Below are 24,703 nucleotides of genomic sequence, written 5' to 3' on the forward strand. Positions count from 1 at the left end.
TTTAAGTATGCCATTTCTGATTCCACGTCCTTTCAGACATGCCGCTTCTGACACCATGTCGCTCGTTCATCTCTAACACATACAACAAGAAGGCTGGGGTTTTCGTTCAGATGCTTTAATACATAGAAAGACATCAGGATGGATAGTAGTATCATAAAATACAAGCAAACTAGTTAACAGACAGACCTTACAAACATATGCTTACATCTGAACTGCTTACTACAATATAGCAGTCAGGCTTGCACGTGCTCAGTATTTATACACTTGTGCAAGCCCTTGGATAGCTTCGTAAAGGTATATACACACACATTTATCTACAGGCTGAATCTCAGGCTATCCACATAGAATATGAATTACACAAAAGTGCAAAACAATGAAGAAACATTCTTTACCTGAAGAACATCACTGCAGATATACAGGTACAAAAGAACTGAATAATCAACTCAACATAAATTACCCCATAAAGGGATATATGAGTTACTGATTCAGTAAGCAAGTAACACAATATTATTGAAGAATTATTTTAAAGATGAGAAAAACTCTAGTTGTATCAAATCTGTAGACAGTAATTGTATAGTAATAGTACACTGAAGCAAAAAAGTTCAGTTGGAATTCTTCAGTTATGTTCAGTGATAAGGAAGCCTGATATTAAAAGGTACCGTATGGTAGAATGCCTCATTGAAAATGACAAAGATCATTATGGTATTACAGTACTACAGAAATTTCACATACGAGGGGTCAGAGAGACGACTTCACTTCCTGATAGCATTTTTTAATTACTGGTTACAAGGCAAAATGCAAAAAAATACCACCAAAATGATCCCTTGTTCACAGAGGCACCAAGATCTAGCTATAAGAACTGCTGTCACCAAGGACGCTTTCATTAGTCAGAAATGAGTTATGAAAACCAGGGAGGAACGTTGTAGTCCATATAAAAGGACAAAAAACTAATCTTTGATAGGTTTTGTATGAAAACGAGCTTAGCATTCACCCAATTTAGTTAGTTTCTCTCCAAATGAATCAGACTGCGATTGTGTACAATACTATGTTTTTATTAGTCAGGTAAGCACTGTTCAGTAACAGGGTTGGGTTGGATGGTTTGGGCAGAAGATTATTATAGCCTTTACAAGGGTAGTGAACTTTATATCGGTGAATTGTATTCATCTTCCTCTACCTGGCACCTTCCCATCATTTCTTCGTACCCTTCTTCATACATGCCATATATATATTGAACCATGACTGCAAACTTTTCATGTCACTTATGGTCTTGGTACTTTTTTCACCATACTTGGTTTGTTTAGATCAGACAAGGTTTGTTACAGGCCGTACTACATTTGATAACTTAAGATGTTTTTCATATTAGATGATGCACATAGGAAGATATATTTTCTACTCATAGCTGTCCTGGATACTTCAAAATTCTTTGACTGAGCCAGCATGGATTACCTTCCTTATCATTAAGGCATTAGCAAATGCTTACATAAAGCTTTTTCAAAGGTTATATAAACGTTCCTCAGCTAGAATTTAAGTAACGTCATAGCTTTCTTTTGCATTCCTTCTCTATGGAGAGGCACATCATTGTTGCCCTTTTTAACTGTGTTATATTTTGAACAATTGGAAACAGTTTAGACAAGTGCCTATAACTAGCTATCAATTATTGGGCAATTTATATAAAATATTACTAAATGCTGATGACCTCTTGCTGTGTTTGTCAAGAGAGAATTGTTGAAGGGTTTCAGAATTTTAAAGAGGTTTGGTGAGTTCGTGGGTTACAAAATAGATATTCATAAAATTGAAGCCCCTATAATGGATTTTCTTCTGTCACAAGTGCTAATAAAGCAATATCATTTTCTAGACAAAGCTTCTTGTTTGCAGACCTCAGTTGGCACTAGCCATAGAACATTATTCATTCAGCCATGCAAGCTTCTTTGCTTAGATGTGCCACAAAAAATACAAGCTGGTAAATGGTTTGACCTTCCCTTGATTCTCTATCAGACCTAGAGTCTTCCAGATGCTTTCCAAGGAAGATTCTTGAAACACGTGAAGAGTTAGGTTATGCAGGTTATATGGGATGGGAAGAAACATAGACGTTCATCAGGGAGGATTGGGGCACCTTGACTTTGAGAACTATGTAAAGGTAATAAACTGTAAATATTTGCTGGCATTAATTGCTATTTTTCATGGGATTCTGGGTCTGTATGTGTTTTTTACAAGGGGCGGGCCTCTGCTTATTAGGAAAGTCCCTTCCAGAATAATAATAATGATGATGACTTCATTTACACAGCTGATGTAAGATGATAAACCTGGAGGCTGGGGTAGTTAGATTATTTATATCCTTTACACATCTTGTGTTACATATCTGATGGTTAGTCATCTTCTTTCGGCTGTTCCCGTTAGGGGTCGCCACAGTGGATCATCTGTTTCCATTTCTTCCTGTCCTCTGCATCTTGCTGTTTCACACCAACCACCTGCATGTCCTCTCTCATCACATCCATAAACCTTATCTTAGGCCTTCCTCTTTTCCAGTTACCTGGTAGCTTCATCCTTAGCATCTTTTTCCCAATGTACTCAGCATCCCTCCTCAGCACATGTCCAAACCAACGTAATCTTGCCTCTCTGGCTTTGTCTCCAAACCTTCCAACCTGGGCTGACCGTCTAATATACTTATTCCTAATCCTGTCCACCCTTGTCACACCCAGTGCAAATCTTAACATCTTTAACTCTGCCACATCCAGCTTAAACTCCTGCCTTTTTGTCAATGCCACTGTCTCCAACCCGTATAACATAGCTGGTCTCACTACCCTCTTATAGACCTTCCCTTTCACTCTTACTGGTACTCGTTTGTCACAAATCACTCCTGACACTCTTCTCCACCCACTCCATCCTGCCTGTACTCTCTTCTTCACCTCTCTTCCACACTCACCAGTACTCTGAACTATTGATCCCAAGTATTTAAACTCATCCACCTCCACCACCTCTACTCCTTGCATCCTCACCATTCCTCTATCCTCCCTCTCATTCACACACATATATTCTGTCTTAGTCCTGCTGACCTTCATTCCTCTTCTCTTTAGAGCATATCTCCATCTCTCCAGGGTCGTCTCCACCTGTTCCCTACTCTCACTACAGATCACAATGTCATCTGCAAACATCATAGTCCACGGGGACTTCTGTCTGATCTCATCTGTCAACCTGTCCATCACCATTGCAAATATAAAAGGGCTCAGAGCTGATCCTTGATGTAATCCCACCTCCACCTTAAACACATCCATCACTCCCACTGCAGACCTCACCTCTGTCACACTACACTCGTACATATCCTGTACCAGTCTTACATACTTCTCTGACACTCCTGACTTCCTCATACAATACCACAATGCCTGTCTAGGCACCTTGTCATATGCTTTCTCTAAGTCTACAAAAACACAATGTAACTCCTTCTGACCTTCTCTGTACTTCTCCATCAACTCTCTCAGAACAAACATCGCATCTGTAGTGCTCTTTCCCGGCATGAAACCATACTGCTGATCACTAATCATCACGTCCCTTCTTAACCTAGCATCCACTACTCTTTCCTATAACTTCATGCTGTTAATGATCAGTTTAATCCCTCTGCAGTTACTACAGCTCTGCACATCACCCTTATTCTTAAAAATCGGTACCAAAACACGTCTTCTCCATTCCTCAGGCATTCTCTCATTTTAGAAGATTTCATTAAACAATCTGGTTAAAAACTCCACTGCCATTTCACCTAAACACCTCCATGCTTCCACAGTTATATCATCTGGACCAACAGCCTTTCCATTCTTCATCCTCTTCATAGCTATCCTTACTTCCTCCTTGCTAATCCATTGTACTTCATGATTCACTATCCCTCCATCATCCAGCCTTCTCTCCATCTCATTGTCTTCATTCATCAACTCCTCAAAGTACTCTTTCCATCTCTTCAACACACTCTCCCTGCTTGTGAGTATGTTTCCCTCGTTATCCTTTATCACCTTTACCTGCTGCACATCTTTCCTAGCTCGGTCACTCTGTCTAGCCAATTGGTACAGGTATTTTTCTCCCTCCTTAGTGTCCAACCTTTCATACAACTCTTCATATGCCTTATCCTTAGCCTTCTCCACCTCTCTCTTTGCCATGCACCTCATCTCCGTGTACTCCTGTCTACTTTCTTCATCTCTCTGACAATCCCACTTCTTCTTTGCCAACCTCTTTCTGTGTATACTCTCCTGTACTTCCTCATTCCACCACCATGTCTCCTTGTCATCCTTCCTCTGTCCAGATGTCATACCAAGCACCTTTCTAGCCATCTCCCGTACTAGCTCTGTTGTAGTTACCCAGCTATTTTGTAACTCTTCATTGCCACCCAGTGCCTGTCTTAACTCATCCCTGAACTCCACCTCACAATTACCCTTTTTCAATTTCCACCATTTGATCCTTGGTGCTGCCCTCACACTCTTCCTCCTCTTCTTGATCACCAACGTCATCCTACAAACCACCATCCTATGCTGCCTAACTACACTTTCCCTATTCACCACTTTACAGTCTCCAATCTCCTTCAAACTGGCCCTCCTACATAAGATATAATCCACCTGTGTGCATCTTCCTCCACTCTTGTATGTCACACTATGCTCCTCCCTCTTGTTAAAATACGTATTCACCACAGCCATGTCCATCCTTTTCGCAAAATCCACTACCATCCGACCTTCTGCATGCCTCTGTTTAACACCATACTTACTCATCACTTCCTCATCCTCTCTGTTCCCTTCACCAACATGCCCATTGAAATCTGTTCCAATCACCACTCTCTCACCCTTGGGTACAGTCATCACCACTTCATCCAACTCGTTCCAAAATGTTTCTTTCTCATCCATCGCACACCCAACTTGTGGAGCATATGCACTAACAACATTCATCATTACGCTATCAATTTCCAGCTTCATAAACATCACTCTATCCAACACTCTTTTCACCTTCAAAACACTCCTAACATACTGTTCCTTCAGGATAACTCCTATGCCATTTCTCCTCCCATCCACAACATGATAAAACAATTTGAACCCACCTCCGATACACCTAGCCTTACTCCCCTTCCATCTGGTCTCTTGCACACACAATATACCAACCTTCCTTCTGTCCATCATATCGGCAAGCTCTCTCCCTATACCAGTCATACTGCCAACATTCAAAATTCCGAACCTTACTACCACAGTCCTAGCCTTTCTCCTCTCTTCCTGCCTTCAGCCATGCCTTCCGCCTCTTCTCCTCCTTTGGCCAACAGTAGCCCAATTTCCACCAGCACCCTGTTGGCTAACCGTACTGGTGGCGGTCATTGTTAACCCGGGCCTCGACTGATCTGGTACACATCTTGTGTTACATTTCTGATGACTAGCTATAGCTGATTACACATCTTGTGTTACATTTCTGATGACTAGTGACGTCTGACTAGTTAGGGTTTGTCAGGGAATGTACTGCTTGAGACATCTGTTGTTAAACGGTGATGTTTCTTGGCTGACATAAAGCACTAAAAACCTGATGTTGGGGGAAATGGTGTTTATACCCACATATTATAAAGGAACTGGAAAGGATGCAACTGTATAAGATAAATATAACTACTGATTATTGATTACATGGATTTTAACTAAGAGAGATCAAAACCATTTGCTGAAAGGTCAAATTAGTAGGCCCTGTAACCTGTCATTGTTAAACAGCCAAGGTTTTACTGATAGTTTTAGATTTCAATGGAGAACACACACACATTTCTCAATAAGTCTGGGCTCAGATAATTTTACTACAGTATGCGACCGTATCCAGAAGATACAGATTTTTCAGGTGGTAGGGTATTTACATAGATTTTTTTACTCTCTCATTCCTCTTATTGTTCTTTTCCTAATGTCCTCCCACAGTGCTGGAGATGTGGCAGTCAGGAATTATTTGACTGTCTCCATATTTTCTGCAGCTGACTGTTTAAAGTTCAGCTAAGATGGGTGAAACATGGTGGGCTCTATTAACACTTAACACCACAGTTGTTTTTCTTAAGCATATGTGATTTCAGCAGACTGTCCAAAACAGAACATGCAGCCCTTAGTTTAGTAATATTGTTGGCAAAAAATGTGTACCATAGACATGAAAACAGCACTCTATTCCTGTTCTCCATGATTTGTAGCCAATGTCTGCATTGAAAAACTTGGAGATGGCACAGCTTTAATCAGTACCTGATCTGTTAGTATCTGGAACATATCATATGTTAACTAGATGGTTAAGTTAGTAGAATTGTGTGAACAGCATTCCTTCATAAACTGAATCTTGAAGGTACATTAACAGTAATTAACCAATATCAGTTTTGTTTGCATGTTGCATTGTTTCATTTATTTTGCACCTCCTCTGCCTTAACACGGATTGATATTTATTTATTATTTATTTGTCATTTGTTAAGCGGGTTAGTCCAACTGAGCCAGTGGCCCGTTTTCTGTGGAAACCGGAAAAGAAAAGCTCCAGACAGTTATTACAAAGTTACAAAAGAGACATACATCTGATGAAGTTTTATGCAAACATTACAATAATGTGCTTTACATGAGAACATTAGAAATTTGCAAAAGGCCTGAGAATGAAGTTTACATAAACATTACAGTAATTTGCATAACATGCAGTACAAAAGTATTTTTTTTTTTAATCAACAAAAAGAGAGATGCAAATGAGATAGGACATTTTCAGAAGGTGGGTGTTAAAAGTGTGAGAGGTGGTAAGGTGGGATTTAAGTGGGATCATTGCAGTGACAGATGTTGGCATTTTGGAGAAAGGTTTTAAGTTCGGATTTAGAGAGACTCGTGTTAGAAATGATTCGGATGTTAAGGGGGAGTTTGTTCCATTCGTGGGAAATACTATATTTGTAAAGAAGTTTACCAGTGTTTTTGTGTGGTTTATAGGTGTCCAGAATTGTTTTAATTATTTCAGCCACAAACCAAAAAGCAATATTATTATAACCACAAGAAAGACCTGTGAAAAACAGCTCTACTTTCCACCAAAATGAATTTATTAATAAAACCTTATAGTGTCGTCTCTAGCGCCTCGGCTGTTGCCTTTACAAAGTAAAAAACATATCCATTAATACATCCACATTATATACTCTCTTAACATTTCATGCTCCAATAATTCAATTAAACAATTAAATAAAACTGCTCATAATTACTAATAAAACAATCATCTTATAAAACCCTGCCAATTGCACTCTTTGTTAAGCCCCCTGGGCTGCAAAGTTTCATATTTCATAATAAGAATAGCTTCTTTTTTCCTTAAAATGTATTTTAATAAATTTTCATTACCATACTGGTGTTTTACTTGTTCTAAAACTGTAACTTTCATTTCCTTGATAAACCCCCCATGTACCAGGTAAAAATGTTCTGCTACTGGACTCATCATTTTTTTATTTTTTACATCCCTGATGTGTTCCTTTACTCGCTCTGCTAAACTTCTTTTAGTCTCCCCTATATAATTCTTACCACATGAGCATTTAATCAAATAAATTACACCCCTACTCAAACAGGAATATACTCCCATGGTGTTAAAACTTTTGTCTCCTATTTTTATTGCCTCATTTGTTATATACTGGCATACTAAACATTTTCCACAAGGAAACGTTCCCTTTTTAATAATAACATTTCCTATTTTTTGTGTTGGTCTTCTATATCTACCCAGAACTAAAAAATCTTTTAAACTGCGTCCCCTCCGAAAGGAGACACTAAGTTCTACGTCCATTAATGAAGGCACTTCCCTTCTGATTTGTTTCCAAAAACTTTTTACTATTTCATTCATTCTGTTAGAAAAAACAGTATATTTGGTAACAAAAAACATTTTAAAATTTTCTTTCTTTCTATTTATTATTTCAAAATTGTTATTCTTAACAATTCTCTTACTCGATATACCTTTATTATCATTTTCATATAACTTCACATAAGTTAATTTAACCTCTTCTGAATTATAACCTCTCTCTCTATGAAGTTATACGCTATATTTTTAGCTTCAATTTGTGCGTCTTTGATATCACTACATAGTCTTTTAATTCTCAACATTTCTCCATAAGGTATAGACTTTAGAGTGTGTTCTGGATGACAGCTAGTGGCATGTAACATCCTATTTATTTGATTGAACTTCCTATGTATCATAGTGTAGATCTTTTTACCTATTTGTCCTTTCAAAGAAATGTCTAAATAATTGATTTCTACACCTATCTGAATCCCATCAAATTTGATTTTATAATTATTGTTATTTAAGTAGTCCACAAATTCATGAGCCAAATTTCTTCCCCCTTTACAGATAAAAATCAAATCATCTGTAAAGCGAAAATACTTGAGCACATATCTATTGAAAAACTGACTTCTGTAAATATATTCATTCTCAACCAGCCCCATGAATAAGTTGGCATAAACTGGGGCAAATGCCGCTCCCATTGCTGTTCCTACTTTCTGTTTATATAACTTTCCATCAAATTCAAAAATGTTATTAGTCAAACAGAAGTATAGTAATTCCATAACATATTGAGTCCTAGGTGTATCCCTAAGAAAATGTTGTACAGCTTTCAGACCTAGGTGATGTGTAATGTTTGTATATAAACTAACCACATCCTCTGTAATAAAAAACATGTCCTTGGTCCACTCTATTTCTTGTACTTTATCCAAAAAATCATAGGAATCTCTAATATAAGATGGTAATTTCACCACCTCTGTGATTAACATTTCATGTAAAAAGCTACCCACATTATACGTAAAAGACCCAGTTGCCGAAACTATCGGTCGACCTGGAGGCTTTTGAACATTTTTGTGTAATTTTGGAACACAAAAAAACTTTAATGTGTAATATCCTTAGCCATGAAATAGTGTAACCTTTCTCCTTTTTTTAACAAATTATATAATTCCTGTTGTGCTTTCACTAAACTTGTATCATCTATAATACTATATATTTCTTCATTTCTTAAATGTAGACACATTTCTAAATAATCAATTGAATTCATGACCACTAATTTGCCCCCTTTATCAGAGGGCTTAAATATCAAATCACAATTCTGATTCATTTTATGTAATTTAAACCACTCTTCCTTGGTCAAATTATATTTCTTATTACTCTCAACTGTTTCCTTCAGTTCCTTTTCTATAAGAAACTGTAATGCATTGTTGAAACGTTGTATACAAACATTCTTACAAGGTGGAAAAAAAATACTTTTAGTTTTAATTTTACTCAAATCAAACAAAGTATAAGCATTGTTTTCCACTTCTGATTCACAAGAGTAGTAAAATTCCCCACTAGCAGTTGAGTCACAATCACTGTCCATGGAGACAACTTGTTCTCCCTGGTTAAAAAAATATTCCCTCACATTCATTTTGCGTACCAATTCTTGAATTTCCCCTTTTACCTCATATAATCGAGGCAATACAGTAGGTATAAACTTTAAACCTTTATCTAAAATTGTTAATTCCACATCATCAAAAACATAACTGGACAAATTAACCACATAGTCTTTTAAATAAACTGGTTGTACTTTATTAATTAGTCCATTTACTTCTCTTGTAACGTCCTTCTCCCGGGTCTCTACCATATTCCTGTCCCTGCCAACCTCTTTTCCTTGTGTTGTAACTGCTGTTATTTCCACTGGAGCCCCGAAAAGTCCTGCGAAAGGATTGTTCCTCTGCTGGTCTTTGTAAAGCAGGAAATTCTTGCTGAAATTCTTCTTCTTCCTCAAACGAGGACGCTCCACTTTCGCCCGACACAAAGCTCCTGTTCTTCTTTGACCCGGAAATGGTGTTATCTTTTTTAAAGCTGACGCTCTGCCTCTTAGAACGTTGATTGGGTACTAGTGTAAAAGCTCTGTTGTACTCATAATCACGAATGTCTCTCTGTAATTTATTCGTCTTCTGATTTAACAACTCTTTTTCATGTATTTTCAATTTATCATTGATATTGGTTAGAAAAGATTCTAACACTGAATTAGAAGATGTCTTAACAATTTCCTCACAGAGATGTTTCGTATCTGTCAACAATTTGTCCCTTTTAATTCTGTCCCTCTCCACAAGAATGTTGACCCATTCTAAGCTGCAGCGGTGCGCTGCAGCTATCCATCTCTCTTGAAAACGTACTTCTAACTCCTCTGATAATTCAAAGGGAGAGGGAGAATTTTTTAATGCTCTCAAGCCCCTAGGTGTTATTTCTAGCTCCAAATACCTCTGGAGACTGTTGATATTATAAAACACCAAGGCTTCCTTAAATATAGGATGTTCTTCGTTCCACATTGCTGCAGTCCTTACTATTGGGTAGTCCGCTGTCCAGTCGGCCCGAATACCAGAGTATATGGCTGACGTCGGTCAGGGCGCATTAGACTGACGTCAGTACGTCAGGGTACTAATGCGCATGACCAACGCCATATCCTCAGTCTTTTTTGCCGCATGGTCCGATGCAGAAGCAGTTTTGCGAGTGCAGGTTGGCGTTCTGAAATATTTCGAAGCCGGAGTTTCAGACCGAATCAGAGTTGGCTAAGTACCCGTTGGGAACATTTTGGTTTTTCTTGCCTCAGTATTTAACCGGATGTCAGAAAAAGTGAATAACTGTATTTCTTGTGGGAAACAGATACCTCATAGGGATTACCATACCTTGTGTATACCTTGTTTAGGGCCTGAGCACGACGTTGTTGGATGCCGCTCTTGTGCTAGGTTTAACAAACGCACTATTAAGAGCGGTTAGACTGTGCCAGGTTAGTGTTTGGGAAGCGTTGCAATTATAAAATGCCGTCGGATGCTCCGGCCGCTTCGCCCAAGAAGCGCAAGGACAAAACAGCGAAGCCTAGGGTTGATGAACCGGCAGTCCCGGACGTCGGTTCTTTAGAAGGCTCAGTGGAGCCAGAGGTTTTGCCAGGAGTTTCTTTGGAGTCTCAGGCAGAGACTTTACTGTTACAGGATGTGCCTTCTCAGGAGGTAGCCCAGGCTGAGGGGGCTTCTCAGGTAACTGTTCTTCCCTCTCTTCCCAAGGTAGTTAGAGCCTCCCCTTCTGTTGCCAAAACTTCTTTTAGAGGTAGGCCAAGTTCAGCTTCAGTGGGGGCTTCTCCTAGCATTTCAGGTTCTGTGCCTAAGAAACATATGCTTAAAATGGCAGAAGATTTGATTACTATGATTAGAGGTTCTATGCCCCCTCCTGATAAGAGGCCTGGAGTGGAACCGGAGTTTGATAGTTTTGAACAGTGTTCAGAGGCTTCTGAGTCTTCTGCGGAAGATTTGCAGGAGTATCCTCCTTATTCTGATTCTGATGTGGATGATTCCACTCCTACAGCTTCTCCTCCTGAGGATTTCTCATTTTCAGAGACTCTGCATTCCATGAGGGAGCACTTTAAATGGGAAGGCCAGGATTACTCTGATTCCAGGAAAAGGCTTAGGGAATTCTTGTTTTTGCCCCAGCATAGGCCCTTAGCTATACCTCCTGTGTTGAATGTGGTGGAAGATGTTTTGCAGAGGCTTCCCTGAACCCTGATTCTTTGCCTCCTGCTCCTGTTAAACCTGATAGGTACTATAGGGTGCCTGAAGCTCATAAGTATCTTTTAAGAGTCCTAGGGCAGACCCGAAACTGTTTCTCAGGGACCTAAAGGTGTTAAGGCCTCTGTGGTTAAAAACCCTGTTCCCACTGATAAAGAGGCAAGGGCTTTGGATAGATGGGGAAAGAAAGTGTATACTTCTTCCACTTTAGCCATGAGGGCGTTGAATTGTCAGTTTCACATGCTTAAATATCAAAATTATCTCCTTTCACAACTGAAATCTAAGGTGGATGCTTTGGCGGAAGGTATTGAGTGTAAAGAGTTGCTGGATTTAGTTCATGTGTCTGAACAAGTGGGTAAGCATTCTTTGCAATGTGGTTTTGATGCTGTACAGGCCTCCTCGAGGGTGGCTGCCACTAGTTCTGTTCTTCGCAGGCATGCCTGGTTGAGGGATCAGAATTTAGCTGAGCATGTTAAGACAAGGATTTTGGATGCTCCTTTACAGTCTGATGTGTTGTTTGGTTCGCCTGTGGAAGCAGTTTTAAAGAAAATGGAGGACAAAGCTAAGTCTATGCAAACTGTTAAAGATTTTTTGCAGGTGCAGCCACCGAAGTTTAGTAGAAATTGGCCTACTAAGGGATGGACTTATCCTGCTTATGATTCCCAGTCTAGGGGTAGGTCTAGACGTGGTAGGGGCAGAGCTCAAGGTTCTTTTAGGCCTAGAACAGGGAGTTCACCTGCTCAGACTTCTGGTGAGGGCAGGGGTCAGTCCTTTCGTAAACAGACCCAATGACCTGCCTTTTCAGCTGCCAGTGGATTCTCGTCTGGCAGCTCCTTTAGGAGGAAGACTGTCTCTTTTCAAAGGAAATTGGGATTTAATTACTCAAGACAGATGGGTGTTGGATATCATTCACCACGGTTACAGGTTTTATTTCCATACATTGCCCCCTTTCAAAGGCATGCCAGATGTTCCTCCTCCACAAAGGAAAGAGACTTACAAGCAAATTTCTCTGTTACTCCAAATAGGGGCCATTCAGCCAGTCCCTGTATCAGAAAGGGGCCTAGGATTTTATTCTCGCCTGTTCCTAGTACCAAAGAAGGGGAACACGTGGAGACCAATTTTGGATTTATCTATCCTCAACACTTATCTGGACATTCCCAAGTTCAAGATGTTGACGTTACAACAGCTTTTACCTCTGCTGGACAAAGATCACTGGATGGTAACTTTAGATCTCAAGGAAGCTTACCTTCATGTGCCTATAGGACTAAGTTGCAGGAAGTATCTGCGTTTTCGAGCTGGAAATTCTCATTATCAGTTCTCTGCATTGCCCTTTGGCTTATCTACTGCGCCCAGAGTATTCACAAAGGTTCTGGCTCCAGTGATAGCTTACTTCAGGCTAAAAGGAATTCAAATCTATCCTTACTTGGACGACTGCCTGATTCTGGCTCAAGAAAAGGAAGACCTTCTACAGCATCTGGAATATGTTATAGCAGTGCTAAGATGCCTAGGGTATTCTGTGAACGAAATAAAGTCCAGTCTAGTACCCTCTCAAGACATGTGCTTTCTGGGTGTGAGACTGAATACAGCAGCCCAGATGGCCTTTTTAACCCCGGACAAACAAAAGAGTCTATCACTTTACTTCCATCAACTATCTCATCAGTCCGTGCTGACTGCAAGGACAGTCCTTCAAGCATTAGGGTTCATGGCATCTTGTATTCTGATGCTTCCCAATGCCAAACTGCATATGAGGAAGCTACAATGGTATCTCAAAATGTATGGACACAGCACTGCCAGGATTTGGACACTGTCATTCAAATAATACCTTGCCTTCAAAAAGAATTTTTGTGGTGGGCTCAGGAATGTCACCTAAACAAGGGACTCTCTGTGACCCGGCCAGAGGCGAGTCAGATTTTAACGACAGATGCCTCGGACATTGCTTGGGGAGCTCATCTAAATGGAAAGTGGATACAAGACAAGTGGCCTGCCAGACTACAGCATCTACATATCAACATGAAGGAGATGTTAGCAGTCCAGTTTGCATTAATGGCTTTCAAGGAGTTACTTCTTCCAGGGCAGGTGTTGATTCTAACAGACAACACAACTGTCATGTGGTACATCAACAAGCAAGGGGAACACATTCTTATCCTCTATGCAGGCAGGCAATGATTTTATGGGAGACTGCGCTAAGCTTGCAACTAACTCTTCAGGCAAGGTTTCTGCCGGGAGCACAGAACTCCTTAGCAGATGTGTTAAGCAGACAAATCATGGATCCCCACAGTGGAAACTGGATCTTCATGTATTTCAGAAATTGACAGTGTCATGGGGAACTCCAGACATAGATCTGTTTGCTTCTCCACTAAACCACCAGCTGCCAAAGTTTTGCACAAAGGGGTTTCATCACACAGCTTGGAAAGTGGATGCTCTGTCTTTCAGTTGGAAAAACCTTCATGTGTATGCCTTTCCACCTCTGCCTCTTCTTCCAAAGGTGCTATTAAAAGTCAGACAAGACAAGCCAAGGATGATTTTGATAGCTCCAGATTGGCCTCGGCAACACTGGTACCCACTACTAAGGAGTCTGGTAAGGAAGCCTCCATGGCCTTTACCTTTGATTCCTCATCTGTTATCTCAGAAGGACGGTCATCTGCTCAATGTCAAGCTTCACTCTCTTCATCTGACAGCCTGGCATATTCTGTGTTGAAACACAGCAGGTCTCAACTTCCTCAACAAGTTTTAAATGTGATTATGGAAGCTAGAAGACCTAGTACAAGGAAAGTGTACGCAGAAAAATGGAAGAGATTTTTATTTTGGAGTACAGCAAAGAATTTGGAGATTTCTGAGCCTAATTTGAGTGTGGCTCTTCAATATCTTACTGAGTTATTGGACAAAGGTTTGTCCTTCTCTTCCATTAAGATTCATGCTGCAGCAATTTCAGCTCACTATGATTGTGACCCACCATTGTTTTCGCATCCTTTGTTCAAGCAGTTTCTTAGAGGGGCAAAGAATATAAGACCCCCACGTAGAGCTCCTACTCCTGCTTGGGATCTCAATTTTGTGTTGGAAAAACTTACTCTACAACCTTTTGAGCCTGCGGCTACTGCTGAATTGAAATACTTGTCATGGAAGACTGCTTTTCTGTTGGCTATTACTTCTGCAAGAAGGGTGTCTGAGTTGCAGGCCCTTATGGCAGTAGAGCCCTTTTGATTTTCCATAAGGATAGGGTATCATTACGTACTAATCCTTCCTTTATGCCTAAGGTGGTTTCTAGTGTGGCTTTAAACCAAACTATTCATTTGCCTACTTTTTATGCAGACCCCCAAAATAAAGGGGAAAAGATTTTGCACACTTTAGATGTACACAGGCAATTGCGTTATTATTTAAGTAGGACTAAGGATTTTAGGCAGTCTCAGCAGTTGTTTGTTTCTTTTGCTTTGAGTTCACAGGGCAAGCCTGTGTCAAAACAAACTATTTCTAGGTGGATTGGGTTTTGCATTGCATTTTGTTATTCCCATCATGGCAAGGAGATTCCAGCTGGGATTAGGCCTCATTCCACTAGGGCTACTGCCACTTCAACAGCATTTCTAAGGGGTGGCAACTAAGGATATTTTGGAGGCAGCTACTTGGAGTTCAGTGCATACTTTCTCTAAGCATTATCACCTTCCTATCTACTCTAAGTCTAGGGCTGGTTTTGCCACAGCTGTTTTGCAAGGCATGTTGTCAGCTCCTACTTCTTTATGATTTGCCAGCCTCCCTTACCTCTGCTTTGGGATTCTACCCAATAGTAAGGACTGCAGCAATGTGGAACGAAGAACATAGTACAGTTTTGTACCTACCATAAATGTAGATGTTCGAGGATCCACATTGCTGCAGTCCAATTACCCTCCCTCCTTCCCCTCTGTGTTTAGGGGTGGTTGTGTAGGTGAGGTTATATGCTGATATTTTTGTATATATTTTGTATATATTGTACATATTTTTGGTGCAGGTATTTTGGGCCTTGTCTTTTTAGGGTCTTCTGACATCTGGGGCAAGAAAAGACTGAGGATATGGCGTCGGTCATGCGCATTAGTACCCTGACGTACTGACGTCAGTCTAATGCGCCCTGACCGACGTCAGCCATATACTCTGGTATTCGGGCCGACTGGACAGCGGACTACCCAATAGTAAGGACTGCAGCAATGTGGATCCTCGAACATCTACATTTATGGTAGGTACAAAACTGTACTTTTCTCTAATTGAGAGCATAAATCCTGCACTGCTGGTATAGCCGATATGTCTTTCTTTTTACCCACCATCGCAAAGGGATTACTAGTTATTCGTTGTCGAGCATTTTCCCATTTCTTTAATGCATTTGACACTGACGTACTTGATATTTCCAAGTTACTAGTTCTTTGTCCACAATTTATGCTTTCTCCTCCATACGTTTTTGGTATACTGCCACTGCTGTTACCTTCCACAATGTCATTACTAAAGTCCATGTTGACTTCTCGAAAAATTCGAGGAAAGGAGCACAGAATTTCACTGGTCATAGATATTTCAGCCACAAACCAAAAAGCAATATTATTATAACCACAAGAAAGACCAGTGAAAAACAGCTCTACTTTCCACCAAAATGAATTTATTAATAAAACCTTATAGTGTCGTCTCTAGCACCTCAGCTGTTGCCTTTACAAAGTAAAAAACATATCCATTAATACATCCACATTATATACTCTCTTAACATTTCATGCTCCAATAATTCAATTAAACAATTAAATAAAACTGCTCATAATTACTAATAAACAATCAACTTATAAAACCCTGCCAATTGCACTCTTTGTTAAGCCCCCTGGGCTGCAAAGTTTCATATTTCATAATAAGAATAGCTTCTTTTTTCCATAAAATGTATTTTAATAAATTTTCATTACCATACTGGTGTTCTACTTGTTCTAAAACTGTAACTTTCATTTCCTTGATAAACCCCCCATGTACCAGGTGAAAATGTTCTGCTGCTGGACTCATCATTTTTTTATTTTTTACATCCCTGATGTGTTCCTTTACTCGCTCTGCTAAACTTCTTTTAGTCTCCCCTATATAATTCTTACCACATGAGCATTTAATCAAATAAATTACACCCCTACTCAAACAGGAATGTACTCCCATGGTGTTAAAACTTTTGACTCCTATTTTTACTGCCTCATTTGTTATATACTGGCATACTGAACATTTTCCACAAGGAAACGTTCCCTTTTTAATAATAACATTTCCTATTTTTTGTGTTGGTCTTCTATATCTACCCCGAACTAAAAAATCTTTTAAACTGCGTCCCCTCCAAAAGGAGACACTAAGTTCTACGTCCATTAATGAAGGCACTTCCCTTCTGATTTGTTTCCAAAAACTTTTTACTATTTCATTCATTCTGTTAGAAAAAACAGTATATTTGGTAACAAAAAACATTTTAAAATTTTCTTTCTTTCTATTTATTATTTCAAAATTGTTATTCTTAACAATTCTCTTACTCAATATACCTTTATTATCATTTTCATATAACTTCACATAAGTTAATTTAACCTCTTCTGAATTATAACCTCTCTCTATGAAGTTATACGCTATATTTTTAGCTTCAATTTGTGCATTGTTTCATTTATTTTGCACCTCCTCTGCCTTAACATGGATTGATATTTATTTGTCATTTGTTAAGCGGGTTAGTCCAACTGAGCCAGCGGCCCGTTTTCTGTATAAACCGGAAAAGAAAAGCTCCAGACAGTTATTACAAAGTTACAAAAGAGACAGACATCTGATGAAGTTTTATGCAAACATTACAATAATGTGCTTTACATGAGAACATTAGAAATTTGCAAAAGGCCTGAGAATGAAGTTTACATAAACATTACAGTAATTTGCATAACATGCAGTACAAAAGTAATTATTTTAATCAACAAAAAGAGAGATGCAAATGAGATAGGACATTTTCAGTAGGTGGGTGTTAAAAGTGTGAGAGGTGGTAAGGTGGGATTTAAGTGGGATCATTGCAGTGACAGGTGTTGGCATTTTGGAGAAAGGTTTTAAGTTCGGATTTAGAGAGACTTATGTTAGAAATGATTCGGATGTTAAGGGGGAGTTTGTTCCATTCGTGGGAAATACTATATTTGTAAAGAGGTTTACCAGTGTTTTTATTTGGTTTATAGGTGTCCATAATTGTTTTAATTATTGTTCAGTACTTATAATACCTGTTAATAAAAGCTGTTGATAAAAAATATTGATGGATTGTTCATTGATGTTCTTCGTATTGATCACTGCTGCAGTAGCCTAAGCTTATATGGGTTATATCCTGCCAAGGATATAACAGCCAGCCAGCTTCTATGCACCCAAACTGTCTGACAGCTCAAGCTAAGATGACTAAAAGATAAGTTTGGATGCCAAACACTTCAGAGCTTTACTGCTGCTGAAGATCACCCTCCTCTGATGCTTTTGGGAACTGACTATCAGCTTGGGATGTTCCTTGCTGAGCAGGTAAGTTCCTTTTGTGGGGGAAAAAAAACTTCCGTTATTAATTTTAATACTTTCCCGTTCATGAAAGTTATTTTCACATTAAGAGTTTGTGTTTTAGTGGACTGTCACGATACAAGAATGTACTGTACTTTTAAACTGGAGCACTCTTTGTCCATCTGGTTAACATCCTCAGTGTGGGATATAGCCAGGCACATGGAAAGGGGACATTATTGCTCCTCTAAAAAGAAACTGTGACATGTAGCTGTAAATGTCTAACTTGTGGATGATGTGGCCATCTACAGTAAAAGGCAGCAGTCTCATTCAGTGCACAGCCATAGCTGGTTCACATGTCACCCAGTGCCATTCCCTGATTTGGTACCCCTCAACTTTTAAGTTGAGGAGTAAAAAAAAAAACAAAACAAATACAAAGCACTTCAATCCTGACTGCAAAAGCGGGGTAGGTATTCATTTTCAGAATGAATATGAGCACAACAGTACCAACTGTCTGTATCAACCTTACAGATTTTATCCACCATTTTTGGAACTTTCCAGACCAATGGATTTATTTATTCATGTCACAGCTGGTTAAGTGATCTCAGCTGAGTTGTGAAGGCATCCCTCTCTTATCACTATCAGTGATTACTGAAATGTTAAACACAGAATGAAACCCTTGTTATCTGGTATTTTGCTGAGTGTAATCTGTAGGTCAAGAACAGATGGTGAAGCATTTTTTATTCATTTTTTTCTTCAAACTGTATGCTTTATAAAGAGTAACAAAAAGTAATACTAATCTGAGACTGAGCCAACCTGGACAGTGTCATGTGATTGTTGCTGTGCCTCATAAACCATTTTCTCACATCTGAAATGCTCAATGAACAGCTGAAGTTCTACACTAGATTGGATAGAAGTGTGGTGTCCTGTTTTAAGATTTACTAAGGGGCACTGATAGCAAGTGAAGTTAATCACCACTGGACTGGATTGAAGGGTGGTGGTTTTCATCATCACCCGTACTGTCACTTCTGAGAACAGCTATCAGCATATGGATTCCTTCACCTGTGGAGTAGGTGGAAGGGGTCTGCATTTCACCCTCAGCTGCACTCTCACATCTAAGAGGCGCTGTCATGTGGAGTTTCTCACCTGTGGAATTAGATGGAAAGGCTCTGCTTTTCATTCTCAGCTACACTCTCACATCCAAGAGACACTTTCATCATGTGATGTTCCGCACCTGTGGAGTTAGGTGGAAGGGCTGTGCTCTTCATCATTAGCTACACTCACGTCTGAGAGGCACTGTTATTGTGTGGAGTTCCACACCTGTGGAGTAGGTGGAAGGGGTCTGAACTCTCACATCTGAGGGGCAGTGTCATAATGTGGAGTAGATGGAAGGGGTCTTCTCTTCACCATCAGCTACACTCACTTCTGAGAGGCACTATCATGATGTGGAGTTCTGCACCTATGGAGTAGGTGGATGGGGTCTGCACTCTCACATCCGAGGGGCACTGTCTTCATGTGGAGTTCTGCATCTGTGGAATAGGTGGAAGGGGTCTGAACTCTTGCATCTGAGGGGCAGTGTCATAATGTGGAGTAGGTGGAAGAGGTCTGCTCTTCACCATCAGCTACACTTACTTCTGTAGGCACTGTCAGCATATGGAAGTTGTCACCTCTGCAGTGGATGGAAGTCTCTGTTTTCTTCATCAGCTGCATTCTGTCTTCTGTCAACATGTGGACTTCAGCAGTTGAGAAGAAGGAATCCTGGTGCAGCTCTTCACCTGTTGAGTAGGTGGAAGGACTTTGCTTTTTGTCAGCTACATTCACTTCCTAGATGCGCTGTCGTCATGTGGACTTTCAGACCTGTGGAGTAGGTGGTAGGGGTCTGCTGTTCACCATCGGCTGCACACTCACATCTGAGATGCGCTGTCGTCATGTGGACTTTCAGACCTGTGAAGTAGGTGGTAGGGGTCTGCTCTTCACCATCGGCTGCACACTCACATCTGAGATGCGCTGTCGTCATGTGGACTTTCAGACCTGTGGAGTAGGTGGTAGGGGTCTGCTCTTCACCATCGGCTGCACACTCACATCTGAGGTGCGCTGTCGTCATGTGGACTTTCAGACCTGTGGAGTAGGTGGTAGGGGTCTGCTCTTCACCGTTGGCTGCACACTCACATCTGAGATGCGCTGTCGTCATGTGGACTTTCAGACCTGTGGAGTAGGTGGTAGGGGTCTGCTCTTCACCATCGGCTGCACACTCACATCTCAGATGCGCTGTCGTCATGTGGACTTTCAGACCTGTGGAGTAGGTGGTAGGGGTCTGCTCTTCACCATCGGCTGCACACTCACATCTGAGAGGCACTGCCATCATGTGGAGTTCTTCGCCTGTGGAGTTGGCAGAAGGGGTCTGCATTCTGATATCCGAGGGGCGCTGTCATAATTTGGAGTTGGTGGAGGGTTCTGCTTTTTACCATCAGCTGCACTATCACTTCTGTAGGTAGTGTCACCATAATGGAGTTTGTTGCCACTGCAGTGGATGACAGGGTGTCTCTCCCCCACATCAGTTGCATCTGTCTTCTGAGATGTTCTGTCAACAAGTGGAGTTCAGCATTTGAGAAGAAGGAATCTTGTTGCAGTTTCTCCTGGAAGAACCAAGATGACTGAGCATGAAAGGAGAAAATTCACATACTTCAATCCATCAGTTAATATATCTGCAAATACATTAAACGTTTGCTTTACTGGCTAAAGATATGTAATGTCTCCTACCTATTTTGATTCTTTTGCAATTGCACTACTTAAATTATTTGAAAATTGTTTACAATCATCCTTCACTTTGTGGATGCAACTCCACATGTACATGCATTTCTGATTCAGGAGAAGCGTGAGATTTCATTTTCTTCAGCACACGTTAATCCTCAATTCCCAAAGGAGGTGTTTGCTCCCTTTTGTAATACATTACATGACTACCACACTTCAGTACTTAAAACAAGTGTCCTCCTTTTCAAATAATCATTGCAGAATACAAACAGAATGAACAGATACCACCCACATATATCCCTCCAAATGCAGAGTAGCCTCCTCTGTTTATACAGTTTAATGAAGGCATTTCTTGGTAAGAAGGATAAGACAGACAGACTACAAATTCTGAGGCACTAACAGCTGGTGACATCTTGTATTGGCCAAAATATGAGCCTACGACAGCAGCTAAGTAGATGACCTCTGAGAGCAGCTTGGCATGATATTGAAGGGACACTTCTGCCAGCAAGTCACTGGCATATACTTCCAATCCATTTGAGTAACACTAAATCTGGTTGCACACAGTTATGGACAAAAGAACCATCATATCTCTCAGGCCTCAGGTCACATGAGAACCTGTAATAATGTAGTTTCTATGTCTTGTGGGAATCAAAATTTTAAATGATTTTGCAAGCCCAATATAACTATAAAACTTCAGTTCACTCAAGTCACAGTGGCTCAGCACTGGAACACCTTGTTTATGCAAGCTGTTACCTGAATGGTGCTGAAATGAAACTGAGGTTTTAGAGAAAACATGAAGGGGTAGAAATGAGTGGCTGAAACTGGCTTGCCTATTCTTCATGTGTTAATTGGGACACCTTCTGCTGAAAGAGTGACACCTGTTGGACAGACCTCATAATTTCACCATGCGTCTCTGCACAGTATTGCTGTCTAGTCTAATTGTCAGTCATGTAGTCATGTCTGACATTCCATGGATGCAGCACACCAGGCCTACCTGTCAACATCATCTTTAACTTTTTGCAAATTCATAGTACATCCTGTTACAGTTGTAATGAATAACACTATATGCCAGTCCTAGCCTCTGCATCTCCTCCTTTTGCCTTTAATCTTTCCTAGTATCTGTGTCCCTTTAGTAACCCCATCTTCATGCTGTGTAGCCAGAGTATTTCAATTTTAGTCTTACTATCAGACCTTCCAGATAATAGTCTGGTTTATTTTCTTAGTATTGCAGTCCTTGAAATTCTCAAAACTTTCTCCAGTGCCACACTGCAAAAGCATCACTTTTTCAGTGCACATCCTAATAGGTGAATTCTCATAACTGTGTGGTATTACTGGGAAAACAATAACTTTAATTGCAAAGATGTATTTTCAACAATGTCCTGTATAGTCAGTCTTAACCATCCTTCCCTCAGCTTGTCTTCCAAGAAGCAGGCACCTTTTAACTTTATGGCTATATCACCAAATGCTGAGAACTTTGGGCCCAGTAAAATAAAATCTCTCTTTGCTTCTACGTCTTCCCCATTAATCAGCAAATAAATGATTATGCTAGCTGACAGTTTTGATAGCTTCTATTGTCACTTTCATCATCTGGTTCTTTAGCTTTCCCTCACTTTCATCCATCACAGTGCAATCATCACTGTGTATCTGGGACTTTTGGTGGTAATTCTGATTCCAACATCTGATTAACCCAACATATGTCATGATACAGTCAATGTTTAAATTAAGGAGACTGGATGACAGCCACTGGGGATGCACAAGCCAGTGCATTTCTTTGTGCCGGTCCCAAGCCCAGATAAATTGGGAGGGTTGTGTCAGGAAGGGCATCCGACGTAAAACCTCTGCCAAATTACTTATGCGGAGAACATTTCATATTTCCATACTGGATCGGTCGAGGCCCGGGTTAACAAAGACTGCCACCAGTACTGTTAGCCAACAGGGTGCTGGTGGAAATTGGGCTACTGTTGGCCGAAGGAGAAGAGGAGGGGGAAGGCATGCCCGAAGGCAGGAAGAGATGAAGGTTAGGAGTTGTAGTAGTGAGGGTAGGAACTTTGAATGTTGGCAGTATGACTGGTATAGGGAGAGAGCTAGCTGATATGATGGAGAGAAGGAAGGCTGATATATTGTGCGTGCAAGAGACCAGATGGAAGGGAAGTAAGGCCAGGTGTATAGGAGGCAGGTTCAAATTGTTTTATCATGGTGTGGATGGCAGGAGAAATGGGGTAGGGGTTATCCTAAAGGAACAGTATGCTAAGAGTGTTTTGGAGGTGAAGAGAGTGTCTGATAGAGTGATGTTTATGAAGCTTGAAATTGATGGTGTAATGATGAATGTTGTTAGTGCATATGCTCCACAAGTTGTGTGTGCTATGGATGAGAAAGAAAAATTTTGGAGTGAGTTGGATGAAGTGGTGAGTATACCCAAGGGTGAGAGACAAGTGATTGGAGCGGACCTCAGTGGGCATGTTGGTGAAGTGTACAGAGGGGATGAGGAAGTGATGGGTAGGTATGGTGTTAAGGAGAGGAATGCAGAAGGTCAGATGATTGTGGATTTTGCGAAAAGGATGGACATGGCTGTGGTGAATACATATTTTAAGAAGAGGGAGGAGCATAGACTGACATGCAAGAGTAGAGGAAGATGCACTCAGGTGGATTATATCCTATGTAGCAGGGTCAGCCTGAAGGAGATTGGAGACTGTAAAGTGGTGACAGGGGAAAGTGTAGTTAAGCAGCATAGATTGGTGGTCTGTAGGATAACGTTGATCATCAAGAAGAGGAGGAGAAGTGTGAAAGCAATGCCAAGGATTAAATGGTGGAAGTTAAAAAAGGGTGATTGTGAGGTGGAGTTCAGGGAAGAGTTGAGACAGGCACTGGGAGGCAGTGAAGAGTTACCGAATAGCTGGGAAACTACAGCAGAGCTAGTAAGGGAGACGGCTAGAAAGGTGCTTGGTGTGACATCTGGACAGAGGAAGGAGGACAAGGAGAGCTGGTGGTGGAATGAGGAAGTACAGGAGAGTATACAGAGGAAGAGGCTGGCGAAGAAGAAGTGGGATTGCCAAAGAGATGAAGAAAGTAGACATGAGTATAAGGAGATGAGACGCATGGCAAAGAGGTGGCGAAGGCTAAGGATAAGGCATATGGAGAGTTGTATAAGAGATTGGACACTAAAGAGGGAGAAAAGGACCTGTACCAATTGGCTAGACAGAGGGACAGAGCTAGGAAAGATGTGCAGCAGGTAAGGGTGATAAAGGATAGTGAGGGAAATGTACTCACAAGTGAGGAGAGTGTGTTGAGTAGATGGAAAGAGTATTTTGAAGGGCTGATGAATGAAGAGAATGAGAGAGAAAGAAGGTTGGATGATGTGGGGATAGTGAATCAGGAAGTGAAACAGATTAGCAAGAAGGAAGTAAGGTCAGCTATGAAGAGGATGAAGAATGGAAAGGCTGTTGGCCCAGATGACATACCAGTGGAAGCATGGAGGTGCTTAGGTGAAATGGCAGTGGAATTTTTAACCAGATTGTTTAATGAAATTTTGGAAAGTCAGAGGATGCCTGAGGAGTGGAGAAAAAGTGTTTTGATACCTATCTTTAAGAATAAGGGTGATGTGGAGAGCTGCAGTAACTACAGAGGGATAAAATTGATCAGTCACAGCTTGAAGTTATGGGAAAGAGTAGTGGAAGCTAGGTTAAGAAGGGAGGTGATGATTAGTGATCAGCAGTATGGTTTCATGAAAAGAAAGAACACTACAGATGCAATATTTGCTCTGAGAGTGTTGTTGGAGAAATACAGAGAAGGTTAGGAGGAGTTGCATTGTGTCTTTGTGGACTTAGAGAAAGCATATGACAAAGTGCCTAGAGAGGAGTTGTGGTATTGTATGAGGAAGTCGGGAGTGGCAGAGAAGTATGTAAGAGTGGTACAGGATATGTATGAGGGTAGTGTGACATTGGTGAGGACTGCGGTGGGAGTGACAAATACATTTAAGGTGGAGG

Source organism: Protopterus annectens, chromosome 9.part0, assembly GCF_019279795.1.
Source record: "Protopterus annectens isolate FY-2018-M chromosome 9.part0, PAN1.0, whole genome shotgun sequence".
Lineage (NCBI taxonomy): Eukaryota > Metazoa > Chordata > Ceratodontiformes > Protopteridae > Protopterus > Protopterus annectens.